Raw genomic sequence first — 15,400 nt, forward strand, 5'->3', positions numbered from 1 at the left:
GATGGACCTCGAAGGATATATCATCCTTCGAGGTATGTATGGATCCTTCGGTAGATTTCTGGTCGATAGATGATCCTTCGACCAGACTATCTTATCCTTCGAGCATGTAATCTGTTATGGGTATATATATCCCATGTATGGTTCATTTCACAGTTAGACAGTTAGTCCTCAGAAAGTTGTTTGATAGTGTATGTGAGTGAACCAAGTCTTGTAGAGAGCATTTTCAGTTTGGTCAAGGGCTGTAACCATGTCCACTGAAATACAAGGGAAAACTTTGATATCTTGCGTGTCTACTCTTTCTCTTTGTTGCTTGTGCTTTCATATAAACTATCGGTTTGCATTCTAGCTTGGATTCCGCACTTGCTAGAGTGTTAAACATAACAAGGATAAGGTTTAACCTCAACCTCCGAGGGACCTACAAGTGGTATCAGAGTCGTGGCTCTTTTCCTTGTTAAAAACCGGGTTTGTACAAGACTTTGGAGTGTTTGGACAAAACTCACTTGGTTTAGCACCCGTTTTTGGTGTTTTTCTTGCTTTTATAAACTTAAAAACGTGTTCTAAACTAACCGGGTGTGTTAAGGGAAGGTTTGGGTAACTTAAAATCTTGTTCTAAAAGGTTTGGTAATTTCCGGCCAAAATTCCGGCTTACTCCGGTGACCGGTTTCTGGATAAGAAGCTTCCTTTTTGGGCAATATTTTAAAAGTCAAATCTGAGTTGGTAGAAAGTTGAGGTCTGAACATACCTTCTGCCGAAAGTTTTCTACCAACCCCATCACCTTTTCACCAACCTGTCTACTTTGTGTCAGTGTGTCAGTTGTGTTCGAAAGATATCCTTCGAAGTCGAAAGATCATCTTTCGATCAAGGAGGTTCGACAGATACCCATCCTTCGAACATCTTTCGAAGTCTGTGAGTTATCTTTCGAGCCAAGGAATCTTTTCGAAGGATATATGTTCGAGCTACTGTTTCTTTTCGAAAGATAAGGATCCTTCGTCTTGGAGAATCTTTCGAAGTCATTGTTCGAAATTCAACAGTGATCTTTCGAACACTGTTGATCCTTCGAACAGGTGTTATCTTTCGATTCTTATCTGTTTAAGTTAACAGTTGTGTTTTTCAGGTCTTTCGATCTAGGATCTTTCGGCTGTTTGTTTCATTTCAACATATTAACATAGTTTGTGAACATTGAATTTTTGAAAAAGGAAAAACTTGTTTTTCAAATTTTAAATCAATTTTCACTTAATATATTAATTTTTATAAAATGGGAACAAACGGTCTGTGGGATCCATCCGCGTGGACTACAACAACTTTGACTCCACAATCATCAGCTACGCAATCATCAGCCACGCAATCTGCGTCAGAGTTCAACAAAACTGCATGGATGCAGGCTATTGCCCCACCTCAAGCTGCAATGATAACTGCAAATCAATGGGCATTGGTCACAAATCAAAGTAGCAGCATTCAAGCAATGATGCAGAACGACAGTGAAACTGGTACAAGCACAAAACCGCCAAAGCTAAATCACATCAATGATTGGGGATGGTGGAAAGAAAGGCTGAGAACTTATGTTCAGGGGCAAGGTCAAGATCTATGGATGTGTTTCTTCACTCCATTTGAAAACGAGTTGGAAGTTGCAGGATCTAATCCAGAAACTTACAGCACTATGTCTGATGATGATAAGAAGAAATTTGAGTTGGAAAAGAAAGCATTCATGATTCTCACACAAGCTCTTCACAGAGACATTTACCACCAGTTTGTTTACTGAACGACTACTAAAAGCTTGTGGGATATGCTCACGTTACGATGTGAAGGAAATGCTCAATCTAGGAAGATCAAGCAAGAATTGCTGAAGAAAGAGTTTGAAGGTTTCACGTGTATGGAGAATGAGGGTTTGGCAGAATTATCTACAAGGTTCCATCACTTGTTGAGTGAGATGTTTGCCTTCAGAGTCACTGCCACTCCACAAGAAATGGTGAAGAGATTCGCTGATAGCTTACCAGCAAAATGGAGCGGTTATCTTGAAATTCTCAAGGAAAATGGTGTTCTTGACACAATCACCGTTTATGAGTTAATTCAAAAATTGGAGAACAAAGATGTAGAAGAAAAGCTAAAGGCAAAAAGAACAATAACTCCTCAGAATCCAGAGATGTACTATGGGATTGCAGGTGGTATTAGTGGAGAAAAACCAGCCTCTCAACATGCGAAGCTTCAAACAGCTTTCATCTCAAACACCGGACCTTCCACAACAAATCAGTTTGATCCTTCAGCATACACGATGATGTATTCAAGACCAGATTCTTCTTCTCAACAACAACAGACGGCTCAGCAATTCACACCACCGCCTTTCTTAGACCCAAGCAGAGCTCAGCAGCAACAACCGCAACAGCAAGGGTTTTATGGAAACTCTTCAAACTTTCAAGCCACTTCCAATCCGAACACAGTCAGATTAGACACTTCCAACTTTTCCAAAGTCACTGTCGAAATAGCCAAGGAGCATATGGAGATGTTGAATACCTTGGTTAGTGCTTATTGTGGATTGGTTGCAGGTCAGATTGGGAATATCAATCTAACCAATGAAGATTATCAGCAAGTGGATAAAGAAGAGTTTGAGATGATGGATATCAAATGGGCTCTTGCTAGTGCAATTCGAAGAGCAAAGGAGTTTATGGAAAGGACGGGGAGAACCAACTTGGAAAGCAACAACAACACCTAGTATGGTTTTGATAAGAATGCTGTCACTTGCTTCAATTGTGGTGAAAAGGGTCATTTCAAGCGGGAGTGTCAGAAGCCATCTAAGCAAGGCAATCAGAATCCCTTCAGGAATCAAAGACAGCCACAACAGCAACAGAACAACAATTCTGACAGATCAATAGTTCCCGTTGGAGGAAATACATCTGGATCCACAAACACTAATCCCCACAGAGGATTAGTTGTTCAAGCTGATGAAATATGCAACTGGAATCTTCAGCTTGGAGAAGGAGGAAATGGTGGAATAGCATGTTATGCTAAAGTGGTTGAGAAGGTAGTGGAACTCGTGTCTGCTGGTGAATCTTCAGAAGATGAAGATAGTTCGGGTTATAGTGGGAGCATGGATGGGGAATCACTTGATGCTGGTGATTTATCAAGTGATGCTTTAGATTTGGAGGTTGATGAGCTTTTGGCTGAAGCTGAAGCATTATGCAAGAGGAGATCTATTCTTTGCCAGAAATCTGCTGGAACTTCCGAGAAGCTTGCTCAGTTTTTCTCTGAAGATGGATCTTTTTCTTTTCATACAGCCTTTATGGCTCATGTAGAAGGTCAAACCTCTCAGGTATGTGATACTAACTCTGACTCTATTTCTGCTCCTATTGAATGTGCAAAGTGTTTAGAATATGCAGAAAAGGAAATTCAGTTTGAAATCACACACAAACACAATCAAGAATTGATTGTAGATCTTTCTAAAGCAACTGAAGCTAACTTGTTTTTAACCAGAAATGAAAAGGAGTTTAAAGCAACAATTGCGTCATTAAAACATGATGTTTCTGAATTACACAAGGCTGTTTTGAGAAAACAACATGCTAACAATAATCTAATTGACACAATTGAAAAGCAAATGGTAGAGTTAGCAACAGCTCGATGTGAATGTGAGACAATTAAGCAGAAATTGGAAAGCTATTCCAATTCCCGCTATGTTTTGGATCACATTATTGATGTTCAAAAGAAAAAGGGGGATGCAAAATGTATTGGTTACAAATCATGTCCTCCCCCGATGAATCACAATTACTCCAAATTGCCTGATGACGAGGATATGCCCCGTTTTGAACCTACTGTGCCACTCGGTCTAGATGACTTTGTAGCAGGCCTCGGGTTCACAACTGGTACATCATCCTCGGGTCAATCAGAATCTGAGAACGCGACAGATACATCGTGTGTTAAGGAACAGAGTCCTCCCATTATTGAGGATGCTGATTCTTCGGACGATGAATCGGAAGAAATTGTGGAACAACAGTCTAACTCGGTTACAACAGATATTCCTATCGAGAATCACATTCTGTGTGATCCACCAGTGAAACCGAGTAAGACTAAAATGTCAAAAGCAATGGAATCCCTTGTAGTTAGCTCTGAAGGGAATAACTTGTTGTATACGCTCAAAGGAGATAGCAAAATCTACTCTAACAAAGATTTTCCAATTAAAAATGTAAATCAAGATTTAATTGAGCAAATTTTTGAAGGATGCACTGATAAGTTTTTGGGGAACAAAAGTGGCAAAGTTACAGTTACTCAATGTGATCCAATTCCGTGTGAACAAATTAGAAAACAATACGGAAACCAAAAACTACCAGTTGAGCGAAAACAACAAGTCAATTCAGGAAAGGGTAAGGGTCAGGTACAGGGAAAGAAAGCTCAGAACAAGAATGTTCATGCACCAAAAGTTCAGCAGCCTAAGACTGAACAACCAAAGGTTCAACAACCTAAAGTTGAGCAGTCTAAGGCTACTCAACCTAAGGCTGCAGAACCTAAAATTCAACAATCTAAGGTTGAGCAACCTAAGGTTCAACAGCAAAAGGTGCAAGACAAAAGAGCTACTGTTAAGAAAAGAGAACCGAAAGTGAACTTTGTTGGATCCAAGGGTACAGATAAACTTGAAACATTTCAGGATAAATCTAACGTTGATTTTGTAAAACAAGTTAGAATTTTAAAACGAAATGATCAAAATAATTACACCCAACACACCAACGGATGTGATTTAGGTCCTAGTACGTCTAGATCACAAAGTTCATTCTCTGGTTCTTCGTCTGGTCATCAACATGTTTCTCCGAGGTTTGTAGAGCGGAGAACATGCTTTGAATGTGGCACAATTGGGCATATTGTAAGATACTGCCCATACCTGCAAAAGTTGAAGTCAAAAACAAGTGCTCCCCAAGAAACCAATTACCAAAAACGACCTGTTTCCCCGAAACAAGACCCACGTGTCTTGAAAGAAAGGGAAAAGAAGTTAAAACAAAAGAATCAAAAGGTAATTGAGAAGGCCTTAAAATCAGAGGTCAAAGAAGAAAAACCTGTACAAGCAAAATCTACAACTGTAAAACCAGTAAATGCTAAAACAATTAATACAAATACTGGTAAAGGACAAACAGCTTGGAAACAAAAACAGGTAATTCAATCAGGGGGAGCATCACAGGTTCTTTTTCCTAATCATCAAGTGATTGAAATCACCTTCCTTGATGATCAAGGACGACCCAAGTCCACAAAAGCTTGGGTCCCCCTCTCAAACTGATAAGTTAGTTGCATGTGCAGGCGGCTCCAGGAGGAACTATTAATAGTCTTTGGATTGTTGATAGTGGGGCTTCCAGGCACATGACGGGCGACTATCGTCTTCTTTTCGATGTGCGAAGTATAAGAGGAGGATATGTTGCGTTTGCTGGAGACAAAGGAGGGTATATCACCGGCGAGGGAATGATCTCAAATGGAATTGTGAGTTTCGACAAAATCAATTATGTGCAACAGTTGGATCACAATCTCCTGAGTGTTTCTCAGATCTGTGACAAGAAGTTCACCGTGCATTTTGATGATGCCGGTTGTTATGTGCTGAAGCCAGGATTCAAGATTCCCGCAGAATGGATTCTCTTATCAGCACCAAGAGTTAATGATTTGTATGTCCTTGATATGAGCCAAGCAATAACTCAGTCCAAACAAGTTACTTGCTTTATTTCAAAAGCCACTGAAAAGGAGACGATCTCTTGGCACAGACGAATGGGTCATATTCACCTCAGAAAAATGAATCACCTTGTCAAAAACAATTTGGTGAGAGGTGTCAATGTGAAGAATTTTCAACTTCAAGATGTCTGTGTGCCGTGTCAGAAAGGGAAGCAGATCAAGAAATCACATCCATTGAAAAAGGTTAACACTGTAAACATGCCACTCGAACGTCTGCATATGGACCTTTTTGGCCCAGTCAAACACAAGAGTGTGCATGGGGAGGTTTTCTGCTTGGTAGTTACTGATGACTATTCAAGATTTTCATGGGTTGACTTCATGGTTCACAAGAGTGAGACTCCAGAAATTCTAAAGAATTTGATCACCTTGTTGGAAAATCTTTATAATCTAAAGGTGAGGCGAATTCGAAGCGACAACGGAACCGAGTTCAAAAACAGGGTTATGGATGAATTTTGCACTGCAAAAGGAATCCTTCATGAATACAGCTCTCGGTACACACCACAACAAAATGGAGTCGCTGAAAGAAAGAACAAAACCTTAATTGAGACTGCAAGAACCATGTTAGTTGAGTCTCAGCTTCCAGTTCGATTCTGGACTGAAGCTGTTGCCTCGGCTTGCTACACGTTAAACAGGGTTCTCACAGTGAAAAGACATGGCAAAACGTGCTTCGAACTCCTACACAAGAAGACTCCTGACTTGGAATATCTAGAACCTTTTGGTGCACCATGTACCATGATTGAGCCTGACGGGAAGTTTGGTGCCAAGGCTATCGAAGGTTACTTCCTTGGATATGCTACTCCTAATCTGCGAGTATGGAACCTGACTACCAAAAGGATTGAAGAATGGGGTGAAGTAAGAGTTCAAAGATATTCTAATCCACCGAAGCCTTCTGGAGATCCATGGATGTTCGATTATGATGGTCTTTTCGACTCATTTAATCTGCCGACATTTGATGATGACAATGCAATTGCTCAAATGTTGTCTGAAAGCGAGAATGCGACTGGCTCTCAGTTAGCTCGTCCAATCATTGTTGACTCACAAGCATCTTCTTCTGTCAACAATCTCGTTTCAAATGAGGTGTTTAATGATGCTGTCGATTACAATTTGTCATCGGAAGATGAAAAGTATGTTGATGCAAATGATGGTGAAGCACTGCGTCCGGTTCAAGGTACTTCAGAAGCAACGGATCCAGTGTCTGCGCCAATTATCCAAGAAGAAAATGCATCATCTTCTAAAACTCAACAGCTTCAGAATGATATCGGGAATTTAAATATCAATAACTTGAGGTCAAATGTTGAAATTCCTCCAGTTTCTGAAACCCGAATTCATAACATTCATCCTCAGCAGAATATTATAGGTGATGTTCTCAGTGGTGTAAGGACAAGGAATCAAATCAGAAATAACGAAAATGCTGGCTTGTATGCTGAGATACGAGAATCGGGACAACAAAATGATTGGTCTTTCGCCTGCTATGTTAGCCAAGAAGAGCCTAGATCTTGGAAGGAGGCATTGAAAGATGATTCCTGGGTGGAAGCCATGCAAGAAGAACTTCAGCAGTTCGAGAAGTTGGGCGTATGGAAATTGGTTGATAGGCCCGACAACTACAAGAAGATCGGAACTCGTTGGGTGTTTAAGTGCAAAAAGGACGACCGTGGGATTGTTGTCCGAAACAAAGCAAGGTTAGTTGTTCAAGGCTTCAGTCAGATCGAAGGTATTGACTACAATGAAGTGTATGCACCTGTTGCACGTCTGGAGGCTATTAGAATTTTTCTAGCCTACGCATCCTTCAAGAAATTCAAGGTGTACCAGATGGATGTTAAAAGTGCTTTTCTACACGGAGTAGTCGAAGAGGAAGTATATGTCGAGCAACCACCGGGGTTTGAAGATCCATTACATCCTGACAGGGTTTTACTGCTTAACAAGGCGTTATATGGTCTTCATCAAGCACCTCGGGCCTGGTATGAGACACTGTCTACCTACCTGCTGAACAACGGGTTTAGACGGGGTTTGATCGATTGTACCCTCTTCATCAAAGAAAAAGGTGAAGATCTTCTGTTGGTACAAGTGTACGTCGATGACATTATCTTTGGTTCTACCGATGATAAGTTATGCAAGGAATTTGAAAAGGTGATGCAAGATCGATTCGAGATGAGTGCGATGGGTGAAATGACGTTCTTCTTGGGTTTGCAAGTTAATCAGTCCGAATCTGGAATTTTTATTCATCAAACCAAGTACGTCGGAGACATCTTGAGCCGGTTCCAGATGTCCGATTCGAAGCCAATTTCTACTCCTCTTCCGCAGAATCACGGGATTACTCCGGATGAAAAAGGGGATGCTGTAGACTCTTCACTTTATCGTGCTATGATTGGATCCTTAATGTATCTCACCGCATCAAGACCCGACATTATGTATCCAACTTGTCTTCTCGCTAGGTACCAAGCGAATCCGAAGGTCTCTCACTATGCTGCTGTCAAAAGGATTTTTCGTTATCTGAAGGGTTGCCCTGACACCGGGTTATGGTACCCTAAGGATGATAACTTCGATCTCAAGGCTTACAGTGATTCTGATTTCGGCGGCTGCAAGAAAGATGGAAAATCAACTACAGCAGGATGTCAGTTCTTAGGCAATCGCCTAGTCACTTGGCAGTGCAAGAAGCAGACATGTGTAGCTACATCTACATGTGAAGCGGAATACATTGCTGCGTCTAGTTGCTGCTCCCAGGTTCTATGGATCCAACAACAGATGCGGGACTACGGTTTTGAATTCCTAACTACTCCTATTTATGTTGATAATGAAGCTGCTTTACAGATCACTAGAAATCCTGTACAGCACTCAAAAACGAAGCACATCGATATTAAATATCACTTCATACGTGATTGCTTTGAAAAGAGACTTATCGATGTGGTTCACATTCATACCGATCACCAACGTGCTGACCTTTTTACCAAAGCATTTGATAAATCAAGATTTGATTATTTACTTTTGGTAAACGGCATAAAGGTGAAGCAAGAGTAACCGACATCAGGAAATCGTTTTTGTAAATATTTTTCTAAAACCAAAAATCCAAGGGGAATTGGCCTGTAATAATCTCACCTAGACTTTATTGGCCATTAATAATCCCACCTCAGAATATTCCCCTCACCAGTCCCACCTTTCACCTATTTTGCCTACAATGGTCCCCCGTTAAAAAAACTTAACGGAGTTAAGCTTTTTTCCAAATTACAAACAGGTTTTTTAGGGCTTTTGATCAGAACGATGATACGAGTCCATTGATGTAAAACTTACTTCGAAATGGTGCTCCAAGTGACTTGATTTTGGTTAATTGAAAATTTAAACACCTGAATTGAAGCGTCGTTTTCATCGTTTGGAGCATCGTTTCGAGACAAGTTTTACATCAATGGACTCGTATCGTCGTTCTAATCGAAAGCCCTATAAAATCTGTTTGTAATTTGGAAAAAAGCTTAACTCCGTTAAGTTTTTTTAACGGGGGACCATTGTAGGAAAAATAGGTGAAAGGTGGGACTGGTGGGGGGAATATTCTGAGGTGGGATTATTAATGGCCAATAAGGTCTAGGTGGGATTATTACAAGCCAATTTCCCAAAATCCAAAAATATGTTTTTATTTTATTTTATTTTTGAATTTTAGGGGGAGAAAGTTTCAAGAAAAATACAAAAACACTGAAAAACCACAAAAAATAAAAAAAAAATATGTCTTTAATTTATTTACTTTTTGCATTTAAGGGGGAGAAAATTCAGAAAAACACAAAAACAATAGAAAATCAAAAATGAGTTTCTTGGTAATATAAGAGAAAATGATATTACATCAGAGGTCGGTCGAAACATGTTTCTAGAAATCAAAAGAAAAGAAAATGATAAGTAGCTCTACTAATGATGTACCGGTAGACTCACGATCATTTTAAAGTATGCAGGAGATATAAACATAACGAACTGAAAACCGCGTGGGAACCGCTCATTGGCATATGGTCTTGGTACCGAAATTTCGTTTGATAGATTGCCAAGGTTCTGAGATATTCGGGGTTTATGCTGTTTATCATCTGGGTATCATGGTTGTTTCTATAAAAGACAAAGTCTAAGTTCTTCCATGATACCATACATACGTGTACATAATTCATACTGCATTCGACCTCAATAAGTGATAAACAATCACATGTCCATACAAAATAAGTGATAAAATATCACATTTATCCGGGAGTCAAGTTCGTCTCTCTGCTGTACGGAAGTACTGACCTGTTCACGGACTTGCTCCTGTGCCCTCATGCATCGAAAATCAAGTTCCTCATCAATAAGTGATTCTATCACATAGGGCTTGTTTTCAACTCAAACAAGTGACTTGTTTACATGTTATATACGTTAAAAACGGATGATAAATGGTATACTCCCCAGTAAGATGAACTCTCGTGCATACCTTGATACGGGAATGTGTCGTGAGTGGATGAACACCGGTCGGTAAGTATAAATCATACCTTAAATGTATCTCATTGTATTATGATTACACTTGATCGATGAGTTTAAGTGGATAACAATATCGGTAATTGTGGTACAATACTTATCCGCGTTTGTAAAAGAATTTTAAAAGGAAATGTGTTTTGACAAAAGACCGCAAGCTGATATGATTCTCTTCGCCAGAAACTCGCAAAAATATTGTTGTGTTTGTACATATTTATTTACTGCTTAGTTTTATTGTCTTATTTTAAACAGTTTTGTCGTTTGGTGCATATCAGCACGACATTAGCGGTGATGTCGTTTGATAACATTCAAAGGATATTAAAATTGTTGTCTTTTATTTTATCAAAACTCAAAATCCAAAAAGATTTTCAATTTAATATTATTTTTGATTAACTGATGTTGGTGCTCAATCCGATACCTGACAAGCCGAGATACTTCATAAAACTAACCTTTGCAGAACTTCATAACGGACAATTTTTCAAAATGGTCAATTCTGAAAACCTCTAAATTTTTGAAGGGTTTGAATTGGAAATTCCCAAAAATCCAAAGTGTTGGTGGAAATCTGATCCTTCGAGGAAGCAATGGCCCTCGAAAGATCAGATGGTCAACGAAAGTCAATGAAAGTCAATCATCTCAGTCGAAAGATGAATTGGTCAACGAAGGATTTGACCAATTTGATCTTTCGAGCTAATCAGATCTTTTTGAAAGATGGATAAGGTTGAAAGATATCTTTCGAGGATTTCCACAAATATCTGTATCCTTCGAACCAGATCTTTCAAATATCTGGTATCTTTCGATCCAGATGTGGATCCTTCGACCCAAAGCTGATCTTTCGAAACATCTTATCATCTTTCGAAAGGTCATGTATCCTTCGAGACGGTTCGACTTTCGAGGTCAGACTATATAAAGGTGTCATCTTCTTCATTTGAACATAACAGTTTCAACTTTATCTCTCAAAACCTCTGGTCACCCCAAAACTCTGCCAAAATTTTCAAGAAGTTAAAAATATCAGGATTTTTATTTAACATTCTGGTAGGATGATCCGGAATCCTTTAACAAACAACATTATGAAATTTTCATTTGATCTTGTTATAATACCCTTATTGTTCTTATTCTCAGTTTATGAAAATCATGAATAAAATGGGTTTTATATACAATGTGTTGTAAAATGATTAGTGTTAGGTTTGTTGATCATCAGTTTTATTTGGATGAAACATGGTAGTTTCTTGATGTCAAAATTGTGGGTTTGGGTTAAAACAGAGTTGTGGTTTGGGTTTATGGTCTAAATTGATGCATGTGTGTGTGTTCAGTGTCCGAGTGGGTCTAAATTGTTGATGTTTTAAATGGTGTTTAGTGTTGTGTTTGTCTGGTATAAAACACACTTGAATCCAACTTAAAACTTTCACCGGAATTTAAACTTAAAATGACCGCCAGAAAATATTCTGATGAACAGTTACCGGAAATCAAAACGAAGGATGTTGGCTTTCAACCTCGAAAGATGTGCTGTAAAATATCTTTTGAATTGGAAATCGAAAGATGTTAGGTTTCTCGAAGGATTCATCCTTCGATTGATCAGACCTTTCGAATGATCAAGATATCTTTCAAATTCTTGATTCTTCGAAAGATGATCCTTCGATAAGGCACTTCATCCTTCGAGGAAAACAACATCTTTCGATCAGTCAGTCATCCTTCGAGCCATGTTTCAATCTTTCGATGGCTAAATGACATCTTTCGAGGGTTCAACACTTAGAAATTTTTCAAGAAATTGAAAATTTTCTAAGTGTGAAATCCTTGTTGACTGTTTGACTATTTCTCATTACGTGTCAATGTTTTGATGTACAGAAATGGCACCAAAAGTGAGGAAAGAACGGGCAAAGCCAACAAAGAAAGAAAAATCTAAGGTTGAATCTATGTCTGAACCTAGACATAACATGGCTGCTTATTTACAACCGGAAGGCAAGATCAGTCCGGAATTCACGGGAATTATGGAGTATCTTCATCGCGCTCGTATCAACTATGCAATCACTACCCAGCACACTGCCTATCAATCTCATATCAAGGAGTTCTGGAATTCGGCTGTGGTTGAAACAGTGGAGAATAAGGAAGTGATTAATGGATCAGTTGCTGGGAGACCCGTGGTAATTACAGAGAACACCATCAGAGCACGTCTACAGCTTGGAGATCAACCAGAAGATCCTACTTCTATTGATTTACAATGTCAGCGGGGCTTACTGATGAGGCTACGGTACAGCGACAACGTTCTTGCAAATCAGATCAACAAGAAGTTTATGCCGCTTCGATACAAGTTCTTGTTGCATATTCTCATTCACTGCCTGAGCAACAAGAGATCTGGATATGATCTGTCGCCGATTGATTTAACGGGATTGTTTACGGCTTTGATTCTGAACAAGCCGTTCAACATATCACGTTATATTTTCGACAATCTGAAGGAAAATGCTCGAAGGCCACTCCCGTCTGCAACCCAACGAACATCTACCAAGTTTTGGCTATATCCTAGATTTCTGCAGATGATGATTGATGATCAGATTCCTGATCTTCCTAAAGCCGAAGCAGATGTTCTACCTGTCAATCCGATGAATGAGCGTACACTACTGATCTTCAAGTCCATGTCCGCCTATAAGGAATCGGATCTAATTAGAAAGCTTATTGGTCATCTCGATGTTCCTAACTACGAGGCACCGCATAACAACAAATGGCGTCAAGACGCGAGTGATTCTGATAATGAAGAGCCAAGGTTAATCGCTTTGGCTGACACGCAGCTCGGAGCTAAACACGGAATCAAAGCATCAAGGAAGTCTGCTGGCAGTTCTAGTGCTGCAGCACATGTTGAGGTTGATGTTAATGTTGCTGCTGAAGAAGTTCAGGGAGTGTTTGTCGATCCTGATACTCGTGTTAGTGCAGGTGGTGATGGTGGTACTGTAGTTGTTGAAACAGGCGGTAGTGCAGGTGGAGATGGTGGTCCTGCTACTCAGTCAGGTGATGTTGCAACTGACAAGGGTAAAGGAAAGGCGGACGAGCCGAGGAAGTTGATAGATGAAAGTAGTTCGTCTTCTGAAGATGAAGGAGGTTCTGGTGACGATGGGTCATCTTCTGAGGATGATAATCCTCCTCCTCCAGGGATGCGAAAGGTCTATGATAATCGCGGGAATCTTCGTTTTGAACGAATGGAGAAGACGGTTAGAACTGGAGAATCTGACAAAGATGAGGATTATATCCCTGTTGCTCCGGGTTTTATTAGAAAGAGGAAAGCAAAAAGACAGGGTACTCGTGCGTCAAAGAAAACGGTTGGTGATTCCTCTATTCCTGTTTCTATTCAGCTTTCAACTGCTCCAGAGCAACAGCTGCCTCCTGTTAGTGATCAACTGACTGCATCAGAGACGCTGGACCTGATGTCTTCTCCTCAGAGGTCTTCTGGGACGCGCACGGTGTCTGTTGATCAACAGACGCCTGCAACTCCCGCCTCAGGTACACATGTCCGACCTCCTCTTGTTATTACTGGTCCCACAGGTGCTTCTGGTCAGGCTGGTCAGTCTGGCTCCTCAGGACCTGAGCCTTCGCGACCGACTCTGGTAGAGACTTTGTCTGTTTTATCTGAAGCTGAGAAGATTCAATTCCTGATTGAACAAGTCAGTGAATTGGGCTCCATAGTCGGTCGGCATACAAGAACAATTGAAGAGTATCGTGTGCAGCGAACACAGGATGTGGTGGCACACAACACGCTGTGTTCAATTGTTAATGCTCAGAATCTCAAGATTAAGGAACAGGCTCTAGAAATTGACAGGTTGAAGGAAGCGAACAGGGCTCGTGATAGGGAGGTCGAGATAATGAAAAGGCATAGTACTGTGTTGGAGAATGAGGCAAAAGCACTAAGGCAGAAACATGATGAGTTGTCAGAGCGGTATAAAAATCGGGATGATAAATTAATGGAAGCCTTTAGGCCTGTCCATGCAAACTTCAAGAAGATTAATCAGAAAGTGGGTACGCTGTGGAATGAAAGATGCAATGCATTAGGCATCATACCCTCAAGGCGTGAGGATGACAAGGATGATGATGCAGCAAATCCGGATCAACCAGCTGCCTCAGGTTCCGGTGCAACTGCATCTGGTGCTGCAGGTGGATCTGGTACATCTCAAGATGCTCCTTCTGCTCCTCCAACAGCTACCACTGGCCCATCTGAGCAGACAGAAACGCTAGAAACTTCTACAGGGCATGAGCATGTTAGTCTGGAACCAGAAACGTTTGCAGATCTCCCTGAATCCTCAGGTGTTCTTCAGTATCATCCAGTCACGGGTGAACTGTTAGAAGAGGGAGAACATGTTACTGAAATTTCTGATGAACAGGTACTGGCTCTGACAGAATTGGATGAAGTTGATGTGAGCATGATTGATGCTACTCCGTTGGTTCAGGACCAAACCGATTTCTCTACAATTGATGAAATCTTCATCGGTTCGGATCCTGAACGTCCTGTCTATGTTGGGCAAGATAATGCGAAGGTTAATGCTCTTGATGATGAGTATGTGGCAGAAAAGACAGCAGAATTTGCCAATCTTTCTTCAGATTCTCCGACAGCTCAAGAAAACCGTGAGAAGACAGTGAACGAATGGCGAGCGGATTTCCTAGCTAGGAATCCTCCTTCGCTCGCTCCGTTGGATCAGGTTAATTACATGAGTCTGGAAAAGAATCAGGCTCGGGGTCGTATCATTAGTTGGATGTTCGTTAAGGAACTTCACTGCATGGTCGTGAAACGAGAAAGTGGTCTTCAGTATTTTAGGACTCTTCTAAGCATTCTGTCACTTACGTACTATGATGTTGCAGTTTTAGCTCAACTAGATGTTATCAATCGAGTCGAAGACAAGATGGTGGATCTGTTTGCAAAGAAGATCAGGTTTGAAAGAAGAAGGGGTTGGAAGGATCCGTTATACAAGCCGTAGTTTCCTCGATACGAGCAGATCAGATTTACACTTGATCCAGAAACAAACACTGCTCGATATCGTTTGGTTTATGATCCTCCAAAAGTGATGAAGAAGATACCTTTGTTGAAAATGAAGACTGACTTTCTAGGAAACTTTCGTTGCTGGGTCTATGATGCGGATACTGGAGAAGCCGTGATCTTATTCCGAGATAGTCAAGAGAACTTTCGAATAATAGATCCGATGTGGATTACTAACATGTCCAGGTCGGATATTATTGTTCTTAAGGATCACGAGATCAACTACTTGGT

This window comes from Helianthus annuus, chromosome 11 (genome assembly GCF_002127325.2).
Source record: "Helianthus annuus cultivar XRQ/B chromosome 11, HanXRQr2.0-SUNRISE, whole genome shotgun sequence".
Taxonomy (NCBI): Eukaryota; Viridiplantae; Streptophyta; class Magnoliopsida; order Asterales; family Asteraceae; genus Helianthus; species Helianthus annuus.